Below are 22,364 nucleotides of genomic sequence, written 5' to 3'. Positions count from 1 at the left end.
CTACTTTACCTTGTAATGGACCTTTTGGATTTATGTTGTCCTCTTATTTTCCTGTTTAGTTTAATGGGAGCTCTTGTCATTATGAGAGTTGCTCTTTCTGATTTTAACCATTACTTTTTTTCTATACCCTGTTGAGATTAGGAGTCCACCAATATGGCTTGTTTTGGGGATGTCTTTGGCTTACTTCTTGTAGTTACAGCAGTTTCTATCCAGTCATTTATGTGTCTTCATAGTCTTTCTGTAAACAATTCTGCAAAGACTGTTTTGAACTTGGGGTTAGGTAGGACACTGAATTTTGAAAAATTCTGTTTGAGGCATGGAATTTGTGACAAAGTGAGAAACTGCATTTGTGATGGTTGGCAAGGTGATGGAGTTTTTCTTGGATGCTTTGGCTACAGTGAAAAAACAAATTCAGATTGTACTGAAAAGACTTCTTAGCTATGGCAGCTGTAGCTGAGGCTGTTAGGTAAAGGGAGATTTTCTTGGCACAGAAGAGAAATGAATTATATTTCTTGTCTTTTTATGGGGAAATAGAAGTTAAGGATCTGGGCTAAACAGATTCCAAGCTATATGAAGGTTTGTGAAGGACATAGATGTTCCTATTGGTGTGTTGTTTAAATAATATGACAGACATCAGGAGATGTTGCTAGCTTTCTTTGGGTACCATAAGGCATGGTTTTAATTTTGGTGGGACTAAGAATAAAACTATTAGTTAAGGGAATGTAGTTAATTTTGGAGTTGGTGATGGACTACTGAACGTTTGTGCTTAGACCTATTGATGACGTGACATCTGAGTGTAAGATCAAGAGAATGTCTGACAGGTCATGTGGAAGATTTTTAATAAAAATAAAAAAAGGAATAGGGCAAAGACAGAGCCTTGAGGGACCTCTTTGTGTAGGGGAGCTTCTTCAAAAGAACCTATTTTGCCTGGAGTATCTGTTTTTGAGGAAGTCCTGGAACCAGGCTGAAGCCTTAGGAAATTGGGAGACAAGTGCTTCCATCTGACATTGCCAGTACACATAACCTCTTCTTTCCTAATTCTCATTGATAATACTAGTGTTCACCTAAGAGTGAAAACTAGTACGAATGCTGGGGACCTTAAATAGGAGACACAGAAAAGTGGTATGATATGACAAAAAAGATGAAACTAAAATCTTTAGGCGGACTCTGCTTTTAGGTGAGGTAGCTTTAGGCGAGGGACAAGATCAGGTGTCATCCTGGTTCACTGGTTTGGAGGGACAGTCAGTGTGAATCCCCACACTTGTGGAATGTCTGCACAAGTTAGGAAACTGTAAGTCCTTACACATATTGAAATGAATGGCTCAGTTAAGAAAGTGATCAGATCAGTTTAGAAGGATTTTGAGAAAATGAGTAGAGGCTTTCAACAATCAGAATACATGGTTATAGTGCTATAGATGTGGACGGCATAATGTGAATGATGTAATAAGTGGTGCAGATTTAGACAGTTACCTTCACTCAAGTGGGCGATCCACTCAGCCAGGTGCAAGATATAATGATCAACATCTGCACAGAATGGCAGCCAGTATCTTGTATGACATGTTTAACTGTATCATTCTCAAGCATTTAAACTATAAAACTGATGCATAAAAAATATCAGGAAGATGCTAACATCTCACTTTCAAACAGAACAGTTAGTGCTATATACTACAACAGAGGGAACAGAATCAGGCTAAGATTAATGGTAAACTGTATAAAAATGAAAAAAAGAAAATGTGCATAGCTGTGGCCCAGTAAGGAAAAAATGAAGTCTAAAGTTGAGGTTTTGATCAAAGAAAACTGCTGTTGTGGCAGTAATAGAAACATAAGGCAATAAGTTGACTGGAATATGCACATAAGAGTGGTAGGCATAGTGAAGAACATAGGCAGATCTTTAGCCTTCTACAAAAGGTATGGGATCAAAGCTAAAGAATAAGAGTGCTGAAGTAGGATAGAAAACACCCGGCTCACTGTAGAGGGTTAAAGAGGCACAGAGCCAAAAAGGACAATATAAGTAATCCATCCTTATGAGAAGAAAAAAGAGACAATAATGCAAGGTACTGTCAAGAGTACACACAACATTATTTATGGAGAGCAAAGATGCTTCTCTAGTGCAAAGAGCAGGACCATTCCTGATGCCCCGCAAGTAATAGGGCTCATTCAGTTAGTAATTGAACCAACTGGTGTGGACTTGGTTTTCTCAGTTACAAGGTATTATTCTTCAAGTACACATTTGATGTGGAGCAGTTTAAAGATATCTCCAGATGATGAAGACAGGACTTTCAGACACTGTCTGATACTCTGTGACACTCTCAAAAACAGACTGCATTTCTGTTTATCTGGATAAGACTCTTTAACATGATTACCCATCAGTGCCATTCTTCATTCATGATTCTTCTGATTTCTAGAATAGTTAAGTTAATGTCTAATGTTCAGAATGACATTACTTGTATAAGAGCAGATATTCTGTTTTTATACACAGTCATTCTACAGACTGAAAATGTTAAAATGGTTTGGTGTCTGTTGTTCTAAAGTGACATTTTAATACCAGGGGCATCAATATTTTGTGCTATTTGTTGACTCTGGTTTTGGCTAACAAGTTTTTCCTTTTTGAGAAACAGTATTTTAAACAAACGTATGCTAGGTATGGGGCACCAATATTTGCTAATCTTGTAAATAATGAATAGAAGAAAACAGCTTTGTATTATTAGAATAGTAATTAAAAATGTTTTTATATAAGGGAGGCTCACTGATGTCATCTTGACCTCTTTTTTGATAGCTGGAGATGTAGCAGATATAATTACTTAAGTGAATATGATATTTTACAATTCATGTTTCATAGCAGTAACACCACCACCATCATTTTTTTTTTTTACAGCTCAGATAACTTGAAACCAAGATTAATTTAATCTGACTTGAATCGAAAGTCATAATTTGGGAATAATTACTTAGATGTTGCCAGTGCACATCTATTGTACCTAAATAAATGTTATGAAGAATCAAGTGACTAGATTAGTCAAAGTAATTGCTCATGACAACTCTAAAACAAGGCTAAATGCAAAATCAACACCACGATGTTACACTTGTTACTTGGTTGTCTGAAAAAGGAAGGATACTATTTCTTCCGAAAGCGCTAATTAAATTGTTTTTGGATTTCTACATTCATGGTGTTGATTTTGCATTTAGCTCCGCAACTTCTGGCTTTCATCTTCACTAATTGCTCATGACACTAGTTTTGCCAGTGAGTTAGATAATTTGACTACATTACTTATGGAAAGGGGGTACAATTGTGGCTTTATTATGGACATTATTAATAAAGGCCAGGATGGTAGGAACACTACTAATGCATGAAGATACCGGTAATGTGCTGCATACTAATGTTAGCAGGTACAACAAGCATACAAGAGATTATATTATAGATCCTTTCCTTTGACATACAGTATATTCAGAAGTAATATAAAAATATATATCATAACTGGAAAGTGTAATGAAATATCCATACTTATTGAGTAAGTTAAGAGACAAACCGACCTTTTTAGGAAAAAGAGAATAATTTAAATAGTTTGCTGAAAGTAGATACTCTAAGAATAATGTCAATGAAAGTATGAGTAGATATTTTGTTGTGGCATGTGTAAGTGATATAACGTTATCCTGGAAGGGCCAATGATCTTCACAGAACATATGAATCAAATCAAAGTAATTGGGAAAATTGGGGCACGAATGACTGGGCTTAAAAAGGCTCTGGGGCCTTCAGCCTACTAACCTTCTATGATCCTATAAACAGGACGGTATTACAAATACAATTTCTGTGCAAAATGTATTTCCAGTGATGCATATTATATAGGAAAGACCAAAAGAAAATTAAGCAACTATATCTGTTTATATCTCTATGCCATAAAATCAAAGAATTTGAACAATGCTTTGCATAACAATTCCACTGCACAGCATACAAACAGTACAAAGGGCTTATATTTGTTGCTTTATATCCTGTGATGGACTGTTTTAGGTTGTGGGACTTGGATATTTTCTTGGAAATTTTAGAGTTGAATTGACAATTGAAACTGCAGTCCTCTTAGTCCTAATGAATTTTTACATATAGAATACATTTTAAAGGCAGTATTTGTAACTATATTTTTGAATATTTAATTGGCTCTTGCTTATATTGCTTGTGTTTAACATGACTGACTGTTTTTCTCACGTTTATCTATGTTTTCAGATGAATGGAATTGTTCATTTTTCTCTCAATCCTGATAAAGTTCAAGCAGAACACATTCACTAAAGTGAAAGTTTTGCAATAACAAAAGTGTTGTTGCATCCATGATTATTGTTTTTGCTTGGTTAATTCTTTTATAAACACTAGTTGGAAGAACTGATTTGTTTTGGTTTTATAGTTTCATACTCTCTGAAATGTTTATAAAAGATCAGGTTAACAGACATTTTATACTCTACATTAACTAGTTATTCTCTATCCTCAAGTTTACTTCATGAAATTTCAGGAGAAAGAGGAGTCTTCTGGACCTGTTTGATGCTCCAAAATTGTTGTAGTCTTTCTGTATACATATTTACATACAGATCAGAGAAGCATAGCTGATGAACAGTATTGTTTTTTTTGCCTCTGACAAAATTAAAAAGCTTTCCTATCAGTGGCTGACAGCTGAGATCTAATTTTCCCCAAAAGGACTACAGAACTGGATTATTATTAAGATTCTAGTTGTCTACTGATGTACTATGTTCTTCATCTGTAAATATGTTGTAAGTAATTGCTATGTTAAATTGTTAATCGTTATGTAATCCAATGTAACTATTGTCTGTTTATTTTAACTGTGGAGCTTTTCTCCCCGGGCCTCCACTGAAAATGGACCTATGTCCAGTTGGACACTCCCGGTCAACAAATGTAAATAAATAAATAAATAAATAAATAAATAATGTAGCCATGTACCCATCTGGGCATGATGACATCTGTAGCAGATATAGGTATTAGGACTAAACATTGCTACTACTTTTGTACTAAAATGCATATTGAATCTATTTTAAGTCAACAAATGATATGAAGGAGCTATCACAATGTTGTAGACACTATCAAGGATCACTGACATAATGTCTTCTTCATGAGTAGCAACAAGCTCATCCCTTTCTATGTTGGATAGAAGCCTTCTAGCTTATCAGTGGGAGTGGTAAGCACTAGGCAGCCTATCTACCACAAGACGAGTGGTTTCTGGCCCAGAAATTGTAGTTTATTAGCCGTTTGGGCAGTTTTTCCATCCCTTTCAACTTTCTGGTTTAAAAGCCCTCGTTTGTGTGGGTTTGCGCTTGTTTAAGCTCCATGCAGCGGCGCTGAGTTGAGATAAACTATTACTGGTGCCAGAAAGTCTACTCTTCAGTTTTCACTTAGATCTTGCTAGATCTTTCTCTCTCTCTTGCACTTCATATAGCTTAATTGCTTTGCACTTTAACAGGTTTTTGTAGCAATTATTGTAGCACACTTAAGTGCCATCAGCACTAGTTGTTCTTCACGGAAATAGATCCAGTACTTAGTAGTTATGACCACCCCTCCTGGCATGATTAAAGGGCAGTTTCCTGTGCTTTATTCTATTAACCTGGTGTACTTGGGCATTCTGAGGCAGTGTAGAAACTAGCTCATGTACACAGACAATCCTCTCCTCCTACCTCCCAACACTCAGACTTGTGAGAGATACACTTATATCATCAAATTGGAAGCAATGTGCACTCCAGCCAAGATTGGACTAGCTGGTCAAGAGGAGAAGGTCAACATCTGCACCACACCACATGGAACACTTAGCCTTCCAGACCACCCACCATCACAGCTCTCACATAAAAACACAAACCACACACCCACCTCCATGGAGGCTCTCAATAGAAATTTACCCAAATAGCAGAGACCTCCAAGACAGAAACACACTTGACCACCACAACACAGCACAAACCACAGGACACATAGGTCACCTCCACAGTGTGCCCCTCAACCTAAGCCCCTAAGGCTAAACACCTTGCCCAATACACTAATCATAGGTGACTCAATAGTGAGGCACACAGATGTCCTACTCACTAGGTTTAATAAGAAGGTAACAGTCAGCTGTATATCAGGTGCCAGAATCTAACACATAACACACACACTCAGGTCACTCCACAACAAGTACAAGTATGACTCTGTCATTGTCCATGTGGGTGTGAATGACCAGAGACACACCTCCCTGGATTACATGAAAAGAGACATGGTGGAGGTCTCTGATTATGTGGCCCAGGTAGGTATAACCCTAGCCCTGAGCAGTATCTTACCATCTCCCAGAATGATACCGCAGTACAAACAAAAAATGATCGACCAACAATTGGCTAAGTTTCTGGTGTTATTCTAAGAGGATCCAGTATCTGTCTGCTTGGGATGACATGATTGACAGACCTCGATGCTTTGGAAGAGATAGCCTGCATCTGTCACCCCTAGGTTTCCGGGTACTAGCTAAGGCTCTTGCCACCCCTATAGTGCCTTTTTTAGGCAGTGTTCCAAAAATCAAATTACCACCATAACAGCTATAAATAAATGCAATCTGAGGATCATGCTGCTCAATGCTAGAAGTCTAACTCTCAAGATGCAGTCACTCAAAGCACTCCTCAAAATGGAGAACATCAACATTTGTGCTGTAACGAAGACCTGGTTTAAAGCGGGAGAAAGAACCCTTGTGCTACCAGGCTATAACTCATTCCACACCTTTTGGGCCTGGAACATGGACCAAAGCTCCAAAGGTGGTAGTGTCTCCATATTCATAAAGGATATACACACCTCCAGATTAGTAGCCGAGCATAACGCATCTGAGATACTTCAGGTACAACTAACATTGGATGAGACGGCAGTCCAGGTCATAGCCTGCTATAGGTCCCCAACAATGTCCCTAGACTCTCACTCCACATTCCTAAGCACCCTGGAAACTATCAAGGTCCAACACTCTCATACTAGGAGACTTCAACTATCCCTCCATCAACTGGGAAAACTACTCATACACCAATACTCGGGCCCAAAGCTTCCTGGAATTCATCAATTCCAGTGCCCTGGACCAGCTCATTCTGACCCCCACTAGAACATCCTTGAACTGTTATTACTAACACAGGCAAACGTTGCTCTACACCAATAGTCAATCCCTCCCTGGTCAGATCTGACCATAAATACGCATGGATATCCACATCTCACCCACACCTCCCGCAAAGGTTACCATCTTAAAAAACTTCTCGAAAGGTGACTATGGACTCCTAAAAACAGAGGTGACTAACTTCACAGCACCCCTGCCAAAGGAAAATAGCTGCATGACTGCAGAATCATACACCAGTGCACTGTACGGACATGTATGTAAATGCATGGAACTAGCCATACCCAACAGAACCAAGATACTCTCCTCCAAAAAAAGGAAGCCAATCTGGTGGTCCCCTGCCATTAATAAACTCTACAACAGAAGGAAGAAACTGCTGCAGAGAAAGGTGAAGTCCCAAGACTGGAAAAACTCCCTTATTAGCCTCAACAAAAAGTTGAGATCCCTCATCAAATCCTCCAAAGCCAGCTATGAAGGCAGAATTGCGGCAGACAGTAAAAACAATCACAAAGCCTTCTATAGTTATATCAAAAACCTCCATAGCAATACCCAGATTTGCTCTGAGTTACTGCACAATGGTATCTCCTATACTGCGCCAACAGATATTGCCAACATACTGCCCAACAGATTCAGTGCCAACTTTACCCCTCCCCCCAAAAGGACCAATCACAATGCCAGAAGAATGCCAGGCACCTAGCATTACTGAAGCACAGGTTAAAGCTGCATTGTCCAAGGCCAAGAATACAGCTTACATGGGACCTGATAATATCCCTGGCTGTGTTCTACATGAACTACAGAGCAAACTGGCACCACATCTCTGTGCCCTGTTCAGTCACAGCCTTACCTCAGGCTTTGTCCCTACAGAATGGCACACTGCTACAGTCATCCCTCTCCATAAAGGGGGAGCAACTATAGACCCTAGGAATTATTGCCCCCATTAGCCTGATGAGTCTGATATGTAAAGCTATGGAGCACATCATCATGGACCTGATTAACAAAGATATAGGAAATCTCCAAACTCTAGACCCCACACAATTTGGCTTTGTGAAAGGGAGATCATGCTTGCTCAACCTGCTTGACTTCTCTGAGTCAGTCACCAGGGCTGTGGATGAAGGTAAGGCAGTGCATACAGCCTACTTCAATATGGCCAAGGACTTTGATACCATTCCTCACCCAGGAATTATTGATAAACTCACCAAACTAGGCATCAACCCTTATAGCACTAGGTGGGCTGCAAATTGGCTCACAGATAGAGCACACAGTGTGAAAGTAGCGGACTCCAAGTCAGACTGCTGACCAGTCAAAGTGGAGTCCCACAGGGATTGTTCCTGGTTCCTCTCCTGTTTGGCAATCTACTTCTCAGAAATCCAGGCCAACACAAAGGGACTCTGGCTGACCAAGTTCGCAGATAGGTGCAAGCTGGAAGCCATTATAAACTCCTCAGGTGATGCAGACTTCCTACAGAAAGCCCTTACCGAGACCAATGACTGCTGTCAAAACCATGGTCTTAAGCTTAAAGCCAAAAAATGTGTCATCATCCCCTTTGGTAAAAACTCAGTTCCCACTAATTACCACTTTGATGGGAGCCCACTGAACACTAAAGACATTATAAGAGATCTGGGGACGCAGGTTGACAGCAACCTCTCCTTCGACCACCACATTGCCACTGTAGTCAGAAAGTCCTTCGATGTGGCACATCTCATTACCAAGGGGTTTGTATTCAAGAAGAAAGAGGTCATCATCTCTCTCTACTCTTCCCTCATTAGACCAATCATTGAGTATAATGCCCCATTTGGCATATACCTCACCAGACACCTGCAACAGCTGGAGAGGCCACAGAAGTACCTCAGGAAGAGGATCCTAGGCATTAAACACATGTCCTACATGGACAGACTCAAAAGACTCCAGCTATTCTCTGTCTCATATCGCCTACGTAGTGGTGATCTCTGCTTGACTTACAAAGCCATGTCTGACCCAGCTCTGTTAGAAGTGCTACATCTAATGAAATCCTAATCCCTCCGCACCACACACTCCAGAGACCTCAACCTCATTACCACAATCAACAGAACATGCTGGAGGGACAGCTTCCTCACAAGACTGCCCATGCTCTGGAATAGACATCCCATACATGTCAAGCAGAGCACCTTGCTGTCCCTCTTCAATAGAAATCTTGATGAGTGGATGGGTAATAGAAACTTCACTCTGGGTATCACTCCAGTGGCTCTACTTGATAGAGGCACTGGGAACTAACATCGGGCGGCATGATGCCAGTGCTCTTCTATGGGCTAGGCTTGTAAAGTCTCCAGGGCCATTAGCCTAGTACACATCTATGAACCTATGAACCTATGACAGGCAGCCCTTACTCCACATCAACACTGTATGTGCTATCACCCATTTCAGTACGGACAAAAAAGGAAGTTGTAACTATAATATAATAGTACAGGCTTGTGAATGAGAGAGTTAGTCTCCTTAATATTATTTTTAAGGAAATACTATAGATGACTGAAAAAAATTACTTTTGTTAGTGACATCATCATGGGCATGTCTCTACATTCCACCCAAAATCCAATATGAGCATACTTATATAAGAATTACTGGGCAGTGACATAGAAACTGCACTTCAAGAGAGTCTCTACAGTATCAGGCATAGAATAAGTTAGCCATATATCCAGCAGTAAATCTGGAAATGTTAGATATTTAAACAATTCAGAATTGCTTTAAGGAGAGTCAACATCAATAGATAAATCCACACCATTGGTGAACAAAATGCCGATTGACGGGCATCACACCTGCAATACCACATAAGCACCACCCCCAAGTCAAATGATTTCTGTAGATGAAAACTACATTGGTCAGAGTGTCGGAAGGCAATGAGGGTTTTATTTTATTTACTTTCAGTGAAACTGCAGCTTTATGACAGAAGTAACAGTTTTATTTCTTTCTTTCTGATGCTCAATTCCTGAAAAAGATGTCCTTGTCATGGAGAACAGAAGCTGTAACTTGCTGGGGGAGAATAACTATCCTTCTGCAAGAATATTCCAGAACTTGTATGGCCTGTGAGTAGTAGTCTTTGTTTTCTGTGACCACAAAGTTTAAATATGCAGCCACCATAATTTTAGTTGCTTGAGTAATTGACATGAAAAATCTTGATCAAAGCTAATTCTGCTTCCCCAAGTAGCTGACTTGACACATTAACAGGATAATTATGGAGAGGTTTTGCAATCTGAGAAAGGATGTAGCAATCACAGGCCATTATTTACCTTCAGGGACTAGCAAGCAGTCGGTGAATGATACGTACTGTCAGCTACTGAGTGAGATCCAGCAATAGCGTTGCAGACATCCATGTATGTAGGAAAGCTGCCACAGCTTCTTGTTTGCAGACTGCCATCAGGTCAAATATCTGAATATTGCTGCAATGGTGGTAGTTGTCTTGATTGCCTGACATGTTAGTCACCCCCTGCATAAAGTCCAAAAGAAATTTAATTTGGTGTTCATTCTCTGTAACCTACCAATCCACATCATTTAGAGCCAATACTAGGCATGATGTATGTTCCATATTTTCTCTTACAACAGTGCTTATTTTGGCAACTTCATCCTTGGAGATCCAGCTAGAAATTATCCATAAGTATTTTAAGTCAAGGCCACCAACTACTGTATCTCAGACCGTAAGCCCACGGATGTCCTCCAAGTCTGGCTTTATGGTAGAAAACAATTGAGGGAGTGTACCCTGCTCAGTGACACTACTGTCTTCTACAGCAATGGTGGATTGTTCAAAAAACTAATCTAACTTTAGAATTCCAGAGCAGATTCTCTAGGGAATCATGAGGAGTTAACAACTTTTAACATTTCCATAGCAGTTATGAGTAATAGAAGTAACCTTCATTGGAGCTAGAAGGTGACATTAGAACAGCTCACATTGGAAAGAGCAAACTGGAACTTCTTTTCTCCGACAAGTATTCAGCTTATCTGCAAGATGAAAGTACTCTATAAACAGTTATTACATTTATTCTGAGGTCAAATTTTGTTTACCATTTTTGTTGGAAGTATATATTACTAAATAAAATAATGTAAACCAACATTTTTAAATGTTGTTGTTGTTGTAAATGTTTTAAATAATGCTGCTAAAATCAAATCATATAAAAATTAGTCAATGAAATGAATAAGCCATTCTGTAAATTGAGTCATTGATGGTTGCTTTTATAAATTCAAAGTATACATTAAAGCATACTTTCAGACTATACTTGAGTAAAAATTAAGTAAAATCATACAATACATGTACGTACAAGTATGTGCATATACTGAAGCCCAAAGAAGCACTGGAGACAGGACTTATATAAAATGCAGAATTATTTCTCAAACTCATAATAGCCCATTTGGTTTGAAACAAAGTGAGGCAGCACTTGTGGTTTGCTGTCATCAGAAATGGCAGAACCTCTCATAGCTCCGTCAGGAATAGGCTGCCTTCTAATGTCCACTGCTATAAGCCTTGACCAGACCCAAATGCAGCTCTGCATTCAATGTGATTCTCGCACTTATAATCCATAAAAAGTGTGATTCAGAAGTGAGGCCATACTGGGTGTTCATAATACGTCTCCTTTGCTCTTCTACACATGCTCCAGTTCACACCTTCTGAACCTCCTGTTGAGGAATGGATTTCCTGTTTCTAGTTCTCCAAGCTACTTCCTTTTATACATTATTAATTGGAAATACAGTCCTTAGCTAATACATATTGATTACCTAAGAATCTGCTTCATGCTCCATTTTACAGCAAATACTTTAAAGACAAGTTACACATTTACAAAAAGCAAGATGTTATGTGTTAATATGCAGACACACACACACACACACACACACACACACACACACACACACACACACACACACACACACACACACACATATATATTTGATGTTACATGATTTATCTTTGTACACGCTGCATCGTAAGCTGAAATGCTAATGTTTTTCATCGATGGTGCAGCTGGTAGAATTATCTAACAGTCAAACTTCACTGTATTGATCATTACATAATTCAAGTGCTTTTTTCCTTTCTTTGTGGCTGCACGAACCTGAAGTTAGTATATTTAACTTCCAAAGGTGTGGGTAGTTGAAGACCCACATGTAAAAGTTGTTTTTTGATGATTTTGATGGTAATTATTAGGAATGAATGATGAGTATGTTCCATGTTTTGTGTTCTGAACAAACTCACTGGCAGTTATTCAATACACACATACACACACACACACATATATATATATATTTATATATCATACACACACACACACACACACACACACACACACACACACACACACACACGCACGCCTGTTTTATTGATCTTAATTTAAAAAAAAAGCTAAATAAGATAATCTTTCCAACCATTTGAACTATAAGTAATGTTGCGTGTGTGTGGGGGGGGTGCACATTCATATGATTTCTTCTTATGCTCCGGGTTGCATAAATTAACATTTCCTCTTTGCATATAGCTGGCAAAATTCCATCTAGAAAACCAAATGCAGTTATGTGGACCTGCCTTTTGTGGGAGCAAACAAGACAAAGGCACTTTAGAACAGGACAACAATAAATGTTGTGTGGTCTTTTCTAGAAGCTATAGAAAACCAGTCAAAGAAAGCTTAATATATAATATTTTAAAATGAAGAATGTGTGTGTGTGTGTGTGTGTGTGTGTGTATGTGTGTGTGTGTGTGTGTGTGTGTGTGTGTGTGTGTGTGTGTGTGTGTGTGTGTGTGTGTGTGTGTGCACGCGTGCGTGTATGTGTGTGTGCGTGTGTGCATGTGCATGCGTGTGTGTTGTGTGTGCGAGCGTGTGTGTGTGTGTGTGTGTGTGTGTGTGTGTGTGTGCGTGCATGTGTGTGTGCATGAGTATGTATGAGTGTGTGTGTGTGTGTGTGTGTGTGTGTGTGTGTGTGATTGTGCGGAGGGAAGGTGCAGTAAGCATGACAGATACAATCAATTAACTATGCAGACTTCAGATAGTCTAAAAAGAGAGAGACAGTGAACGAAACATTCATGATATATAGTCTGAAATTACAAGGTAGGTGACTAAATAGAGGCATGAGAAAGTGTTTTTTATTTTTTTATTTTTACAGAAATGGTGATGAATTTTTACAGCAGCCTTCTGGAAGAGATAGAGAGGTGAAAACAGGTACAAAATTTAAGAAAAAATGGTGCACACTTGACTTTTTGAATTAAGCCACTCATATCGGGAAAGGCATAGTAGCTACTTGTGGTGATGTGGATGCCCATGTCAGCCACCAAGTGGGGAGGTTAGAAATTCATGGAAAAAAACCTCATGGTTATAAAAATAACAGTCTCAGCAATTAGTTTTCATGCTTTGATGCAGTAGGGAATATATAGGATAATTATCTGTGCAGGACTGATGGCTGAGGACAAAATGCAACAAGAAATATAATATATATATATATATATATATATATATATATATATATATATATATATATATATATAGCACACATACAAGACAGCTCTTGCAAATTATGAAAAAGATGACATTGTGTAGACCAGATGAGCCAAGCAATCCTCTTGCAGCACAATGCATGCCCCATGGTCATAAGGAGAATGTAGCAGTATGCATGCAGAAAAGTCAGCAGAGGAAAGGAGTTTCAATGTAATGAAGACTGCGTAGGCATACAGACTCTCAGGCGCACCAAATGCAATGATTTGTGGGAAACATTTTAGTATGGAATTTTAATGAGATTTAGAAGCAGATAAAAACAAATCATTTCACTTAGAAAAAGGTGTGGGCCCAGTAGATGTGCTTTGTACATACTTCAGTTGAAAACTTGTCTCTGTATCCTGGTTTAATTTAACAACCCTCTCAAGTATGTTGCTGACTGTCTCTACAGTTGAAAAACATTAAAAAATATACTGTACTTTTGAACTACTTCATTCCAGTTGTTTGAGTAACTTCACACAGCTTTTCTCTTGCAGTTGCAATGACTGTATGTATGTTACCAAGAAATCACTGCAAGCATAAACAATGCATCTATCACTTCCACAGCTAAAGTTCTTTACAGATGAAATGCTCTGTACATAATGAAATGATTTAATTGAACTTTTCTTGTCATTCTTGCCTGTCTTCTATTTCTGCAAACCTTTGAGTTTTTAGAAAACCAGTGAAAACCAGAGCAATAATGGCTGCTGGCCACATCATTACATAGAGTGGCATAACCATACACAGAACATCTAGTCGTCAGATGACTTTAGCAGTGAACTCCCATTATGTTTACTGCATTTAACAAATCCACTCAGTTTAGGTTTGTTAACTTCTGCTCATGCTTGTGACCTCTGTATTTCTTTTATTTAATAGCAGATAAGTCTGACTTCAGCTACATTGTTAGCTTTTTGAATGAATAAAACATTCACTGATAGTTTTAACAGAAACAATGTTTACTAGGTCACTGCACAGTGCATTCCTTCCCTTTCAGAATAAATACAGTTTTGCTATTTTCTTTTTCTATTTACTAAGATACCTTTGAGTCACGTAATGCTCTGAATACCTCAGATGGGCTCAACTTTCAGGGCTATTGGCATAGCGTTTTGCAAAAACTGATAATAAATTTACTGCTTTTCAGCACTCATACTAACATTTTGCTTAGAGAATGATGTTTGTCTCCAGTGATGAGAAAATGCTTCCTATCAGCTGAACTAACTTTTGTATATTTTGAAATATTTCAGATTGCATTCAGCTTGCCATGAATTGCTTCAGGTTACAATAGCTGGGATAAAGTATCAGCATAATGTACTCCTTAGAGCTATTCCCAAGTTTCTAAGAACATATTAAAGCTTACTTCTTACATCCCACCTCATTCAGTATATACCTGGAAAGAAACTTTTGAGTGCAATTATTTGACAAAGGTTAGAATTATGAATATAAAACCAGAACACGGAGCCTAGATTTGATAGTGACTGGTGAACTGTCTTCATTCTTAGGTGCACGATTGCTGTTTGTGTGTGGCACATTGTTCATCAGTGGGCTTAGTAATCTTTTGTTATACTGCTTCCATCTTTCGCAGACCACAGAGTGGCTTTATTTAGCTGTAGTTTGTTCATATAATACTATGAATGTCAACTTTTCAAGCTGCAGTACTGACTGCAGTATGCAGTGCTGGCAGCTGCATTAAAAACATAAAATTCTTGAGAACGTACGTCACCAAGTCTTAGAACAGAACTTCAGCTTTACCTAAGTTCTCCCATACTATACATTTTTTAGGATATTTTGTGTTATTGTTATGCATCAATCCAGGAACGATCAACAAACTGGGAATAGTTCTGAGCCGTGATTCTGCTAATTTATCAGATATGAACTACAATGATTATATTTTTCACTCCAGAGATTTACAGTGTTTTCCTATAACACTTCTGTCAGATTATTCTGCTGAGTACAGGACCGACAATCATGAACTGCTGAGGGACAATATATCAAATTGTAATCTATGTCACTGCCAGCCTGACTTAAATGCAAAGATGCCCTGGTTTTATAGCGGGCATAGTTAAAATGTTAATAACATATCTTATGCTCTTACTCATTAACAAAGTTTAAACTGCTATTTTATCTGTATTGAGCATTTTTATTACCTGCACTTAAGTTAAAGTTTTGTTTGTTTAATTTTACTGTTGAGGCTGCCCACTCAAGTGCGCTAGCCTGTGCATTTAATATATTGCTGTTTCCCTGCATTTTTCTGTAGTTTTCTTACAAAAAAAAATATCCTTGTTTTCCCGCCTTTCCTTGACTAGAATAGTCCAGTATACAGGCTTTGCTGTATTCTGGTCTTTGGGATAGTTCCTGTGTTGCCCATTGCCTTACTTGGATAGAGGGAAGTTTCTTTGCTCACCAGTGGGAGTGGGGAGCCTTGAGCAGCCTATCTGTCCCTGAAGGAGTGACCTCAGCACAAGATCTAGTAGTAATTGGTTGTTTTGGACCATTTCTAGCTCTTTTGAAGTTCCCTGTATAAAAATCCGCCTCTGAGCATTTTTTTTTCAACTATACTACTCAGCAACAGTTCCTCGTGGTCCTGCAGAGTGGTGCTAGCAGCAGAGAACTGAAAAAGTGACTATTTTCCAGATTTAAGTATATTTTTGCTGTTTCTACCTGTGCAACCTTCTTTTCTTGCTGTAAACGAAGTTTAAACTGCTATTTTGTCTGTATTGAACATTTTTATTACCTGCACTTAAGTTAAAGCTTTGTTTGTTTAATTTTACTGTTGAGGCTGCCCACTCAAGTTCCCTGTATAAAAATCCGCCTCTGATCATTTTTTTTTCGACTATACTACTCAGCAACAGCTCCTCGTGGTCCTGCAGAGTGGTGCTAGCAGCAGAGAACTGAAAAAGCAACTACTTTCCAGATTTAAGTATATTTTTTGCTGTTTCTACCTGCCTGTGCGACCTTCTTTTCTTGCTGTAAACGAAGTTTAAACTGCTATTTTATCTGTATTGAGCATTTTTATTACCTGCACTTAAGTTAAAGTTTTGTTTGTTTAATTTTACTGTTGAGGCTGCCCGCTCAAGTGCGCTAGCCTGTGCATTTAATATATTGCTGTTTTCCTGCATTTTTCTGTAGTTTTCTTACAAAAAAAAAAATATCCTTGTTTTCACGCCTTTCCTTGACTAGAATAGTCCAGTATTCAGGCTTTGCTGGATTCTGGTCTTTGGGTTAGTTCCTGTGTTGCCCATTACCTTACTTGGATAGAGGGAAGTTTCTTTGCTCACCAGTGGGAGTGGGGAGCCTTGAGCAGCCTATCTGTCCCTGAAGGAGTGACCTCAGCACAAGATCTAGTAGTAATTGGTCATTTTGGACCATTTCTAGCTCTTTTGAAGTTCCCTGTATAAAAATCCACCTCTGAGCATTTTTTTTCGACTATACTATTCAGCAACAGCCCATCGTGGTCCTGCAGAGTGGCGCTAGCAGCAGAGAACTGAAAAAGCGACTACTTTCCAGATTTAAGTATATTTTTTGCTGTTTCTACCTGTGCAACCTTCTTTTCTTGCTGTAAACGAAGTTTAAACTGCTATTTTATCTGTATTGAGCATTTTTATTACCTAGTAGTAATTGGTCATTTTGGACCATTTCTAGCTCTTTTGAAGTTCCCTGTATAAAAATCTGCGTTTGCTTTTTCCCTTAAAACTGCTCTGCCTTCAATAAAATCAGTCTATTCTCTATCTAAAAAGCCCAGCACTTGCTCCTAAAGCATTTTTACACAGGTAAAGCACTCTTGAACAAAAGAAAGCACTGCATCCACCTACAATCCCCTTGAGTACCCATTTCCCTTTAGGTCCTTTCTGACTCAGTACTCAGCAATCCTTACACTATTCTAGCATGTCGAGAGGTCAATTACTGGCATCCTCTCCAGTCCAGCTGGTGAATCTGGGAATCTTGAGGCAATGTTATAACTGCCTCATGTACACAGACAACCCTCTCCTCCTCCCAACAAATACAAATATATGTGAGAGATGCAACTATATAGCCAAACTGGAGGCTGACCTCTCTCAACCCAGTACTGGCAAGACCAGCCAGGAGGAGAAGGTAACCACACACACCACAAACCCAGTCTCACATAGACCAAACACAACTGCAAACCAAGCACATAAACCCGCAAAGACATACTCGGAGGCTCTAATTAAAAATCTACCAAAACAACAGAGGCCTCCAAAGCAGACATCCAAGAAACCACTACCTCAAAACATAGCACATGCAACACATATTTCTCAAAGTCAGTGTGCTAAACAGTCACAGCCCTTAAGGCCTAACAACATGCCTGATACACTTGTAATAGGTGACTATATAGTCAGACACACTGACGTCCCGCTCACCAGACTGCACAAGGAAAAGGTTACAGTAAGCTGCCTCTCGGGCGCTAGAATCCGCCACATAACACAAGCATTCAGGTCACTCCAAAGCAAGTACTCATATGATATGATATAATATGACTCAGTCATTCTCCATGCCGGTGTGAATGACCTGAGACATACCTCCCTGGACTACATGAAAAGAAACATAGAGGAGCTCTCTGATTATGTAGCCCAGGCTGGTATGACCCTGACCCTGAGCAGCATCTTACCCTCACCAAGAATGATGCCACAGTACAAAGACAAAATGATCAGCTTTAATAATTGGCTCAATTACTGGTGTCATTCTAGGGGGATCCAATGTCTGTCTGCTTGGGATGACATGCTTGACAAGCCATGCTGCTTCACAAGGGACGGCTTGCACCTGTCACCCCTAGACTTCCGGATATTGGCAAAGGCTCTTGCCACCCCCATAGTACCTTTTTTAGGCAAGGCTCAAAAAACAAACCCACCTCCCTAGAAAACACAAGTGGAAAAAAACTAAGGGTAATGCTGTTCAACGCCAGAAGTCTAAACCTCAAGATGCAGGCTCTTGAAGCCCTCCTCAGTATGGAGAGCATTGATGTCTGTGCAGTGACTGAAACCTGGTTCAAGGCTCCTGAGAGCACCCCAGCACTACCAGGTTATAACTCATATCATGCTTTTTGGCCCCAAACCTTGGACTGAACCACAAAGGGAGTGAGAATGTCCATATTCATCAAAGACACCCACACCTCCAGGATAGTGGCAACTCACGAAGCATCGGAGACCATCCATGTGCAACTAACCGTAGGCAAAACTGCCCTGCAGTTTGTAGCATGCTACAGACCACCCTCTCAAACTCAGGAACCCCACTCACCCTTCCTGAAGATACTGGAGAGTATGTATGTATGTCTCTCCAAATACCATCATATTGGGAGACTTCAACTACCCAAACATAGAGTGGGAGCATTACTCAAGCCTCAACACCCTAGCCCAAAGGTTCCTAGAATTCATAAACTCAAATGCAATGGAACAACTAGTCACCACTCCCACAAGAGGAGATAATATACTAGATCTGATCACCACAAACATGGGGACACAATGCTCCACACCGGAAGTATACCCCTCATTGGTGAGATCAGACCATAAACTAATCTCACTGGAAATCCACATCCTGCCCCCACCCCCAGCACAAAAGACCACAGTGAGGAACTTCTCAAAAGCTGACTTCACACTTCTTAAGACTGAAGTGGTATCCTTCAAGGCCCCTGGGCCAGTGGAAACCACAGCCCACACCGCTGAATCCTTTATAAACGCCTTCTACGGACACCTTCAAGAATGCATGGATCATGCAATCCCAAATAAAACCAAGACCCTCTCCCCCAAAGGGAGGCATCCTGTCTGGTGGACCCCAGCCATAAACAAACTTTACAACAGAAGGAGGAAGCTACTACAGGACAGAGCAAAATCCCAAAAAGGAAAGGCATCTCTGATCAGTACTAGCAAAAAACTACGATCACTCATAAAATCATCCAAGGCCAACTTTGAGAGAAAAATTGCAAAAGACACTAAAGATAATCACAAGGCCTTCTTTAGTTATGTTAGAAACTTGGGTGGAAACTCCCCGATATGCTCAGAGTTAGTTCAAAATGACAAAAAATACACTGAACCCACAGATATTGCCAATATACTGGCAGACAGGTTCAGTGCAAATTCCCCCCCCCCCTCCCCCCCAAAAGAAGAAATATCTATACCAGCTAAATGTAGCCTTCCTGACATCACAGATGTCCAGGTGAGAGCCGCCCTCTCCAAAGCTAAAAAACAGCATCAATGGGACCAGACGGTGTCCCAGGTTGCATGCTACATGAACTCCAAGAGGAACTAAACTCACACATAAGGCTGCTGTTTAATCTTAGCCTTACTACAGGATATGTACCCAAAGAATGGCATACAGCAACAGTGGTTCCACTTCACAAAGGAGGTGCTTCTACAGACCCTGGAAATTACTGCCCCATAAGCTTGACGAGCCTGGTCTGCAAAGCTATGGAGAGGATCATTATGGAACTCATAAACAAAGACATTGATGACCTACATACACTTGATCCTACCCAATTCGGCTTTGTTAAGGGCAGATCCTGCCTTTTGAACCTAGTCAACTTTTTTGAAACAGTCACTAAGGCCATTGATGAGGGAAAGGCAGTTCACACAGCCTACCTTGATCTTGCAAAAGCCTTCAACACAATACCCCACTCGGGCATCATAGACAAGCTCATCAGCTTAAATGTAAACCCATATGTCATAAGATGGGTTGCAAACTGGCTAAAGGACAGAACCCACAAAGTCAGAATTGCTGGAGCCATGTCAGACTCTAAGCCAGTCACAAGTGGTGTCCCACAGGGCTCGGTTCTGGGACCCCTCTTGTTCAGCATTTATTTCTCAGAAGTACAAGCAAACATAGGAGGATTGTGGCTGACAAAGTTCGCAGATGACTGCAAGCTGGGCGCCATAATCGATACTCCAGCGGACACTAGCATCCCTCAGAAAGGCCTCACAGAAACAGATAACTGGAGGCAGAGCCATGGCCTTAAACTGAACGCCAAAAATTGTATCGTTATACCCTTTGGGAAAAACAAAGTACCCACAAATTACCACATAGGTGGTAATCCATTAATTATGGAAGAAGAAATCAGGGACCTAGGGACCCAAGTTGACAGTGACCTCTCGTTTGACACCCACATTGCCAAGGTGGTTAGAAATACCTTCTATATTGCCCACCTTATCATGAAAGGATTCACATCTAGATCAAGAGAGGTCATTGTGCCCCTATACTCTTCCCTTATCAGACCCATGATTGAGTACAATGCCCCATTTGGTATGTACCTTACCCGGCACCTGCAGCAGTTAGAAAGACCCCAGAAGTACCTCACCAAGAGGATCAAGGGTCTCAAACATATGTCATATGCTGCCAGATTGAAGAAACTCCAGCTCTATTCAGTCGCATACCACCTACTCAGAGGTGATCTATGCCTGACGTACAAGGCCATGTCCAATCCGGAATTAATGGACATGCTCCACCTAAAAAAATCCAAATCCACCAGAGCCACGAGAGCGAGAGACTTGAACATCAACACAGAAATAAATAGGACATGCTGGAGGGACAGATTCATAACCCAGAGGCTCCCTGCACTCTGGAACAGAATCCCAGTCCATGTTAGGCAGAGCCCCTCACTGACTCTCTTCAAGAGAAATCTTGATGAGTGGATGGGAGATCGTAGGTTTATCCAGGGGGTCATCTCTGTGTCACTTCTAGACAGAGGCACAGTAAACTAAACCCTAAGTGGGCATAGTATTATCATTCCAGGGGGTGGCAGAAGCCACACACACTCTGGCTAGGCTTATAAATGTCCTAGGGCAGATAGCCTAGTATGAACCTATGAACCTATGAACACCCTTGTGGCAGTATGCCTTAATACAATGCAAATCATCATCAAAGCACGTCATCATCATCCTGGAGCTTTGAGAACCTGCCTTCAGTTTGAAATTGACTCCAGATGCTGGGGACACAACATTCTAAAACTGCTGGTCATTCCAAGGATACACCTTTCCTAATGACTCATTATACACATTCTGTTTTGGGGCATTATCATCTGATTCGAATTTTAAGAAAGAATAATGACACAGAATCAAAAATGAATAATGTACATGCTATAAGATAAACCACAAGCACCATCTCTAAAGTATTTTATAATAATTTAATCCCCTTAAACATAGACCATGTTATACATAGTTTTGGTTATGGTTCACCTCTGTTTTACCCATAGCAGATGCTCAGTGATCATCACTACACTTTGTCTAATAATAAAGCCCTTGTATTAGCAGCCTTCTACTTTACTTCCTCTTATAAAGCATGGACCTTAGCCCCTGCAGTTAATTTTTAATGATGTACCTTAAAAGACACAGTTAATGTGGGATGAGAGGGTGACAACATCTATCCATCACAAGGAAGCCTGTAATTGCTTATCCTCCAGGACAGCTGAAAAATAATTTGCCAGTAATAATGTATTCAGTTTGTTACCCTGAAGTACCACTGGTGAGTTATGCTCCCTGTAAGGATCCTGCTTCTTCGAAATGTTTGCTTTTGTACACAGTGTATCTCTGTGAACTTTACTGGCTGAAGATCCTGGGGAAATATTGCTACCTCTTTCTGTTTTCTAGCTGGTTACAACACTGAGAACAGTGAGGATATGTAACCAGAATAGACAGCTCTTTAGGAGGATGGATTAACAATAAGAGAGTTGTGTCCTGATTAAATATCACTTCCAGAAAGGCAAATACCCCAAACCATGCCTGAAAAATAAATGGATATGCTTTAAGTTTTTGTACTTATATCACCTCCCTAATTTTCCTGTTTTATATAAATATAG

At 39.9% G+C, this 22,364-nt stretch overlaps 1 protein-coding gene across 1 annotated transcript in view; it reads right to left on the bottom strand.

The window, feature by feature from the left end:
• LOC122802353 (E3 ubiquitin-protein ligase SH3RF3-like) overlaps nucleotides 1-22,364 on the bottom strand; it is a 2,381,113-nt gene that overhangs the window by 241,672 nt on the left and 2,117,077 nt on the right. The gene's annotated exons all lie outside the window — the stretch shown is intronic.

The sequence above is a fragment of the Protopterus annectens genome, chromosome 5.part0, assembly GCF_019279795.1.
Source record: "Protopterus annectens isolate FY-2018-M chromosome 5.part0, PAN1.0, whole genome shotgun sequence".
Lineage (NCBI taxonomy): Eukaryota > Metazoa > Chordata > Ceratodontiformes > Protopteridae > Protopterus > Protopterus annectens.
This window is presented reverse-complemented; position numbering and strand designations above follow the sequence as displayed.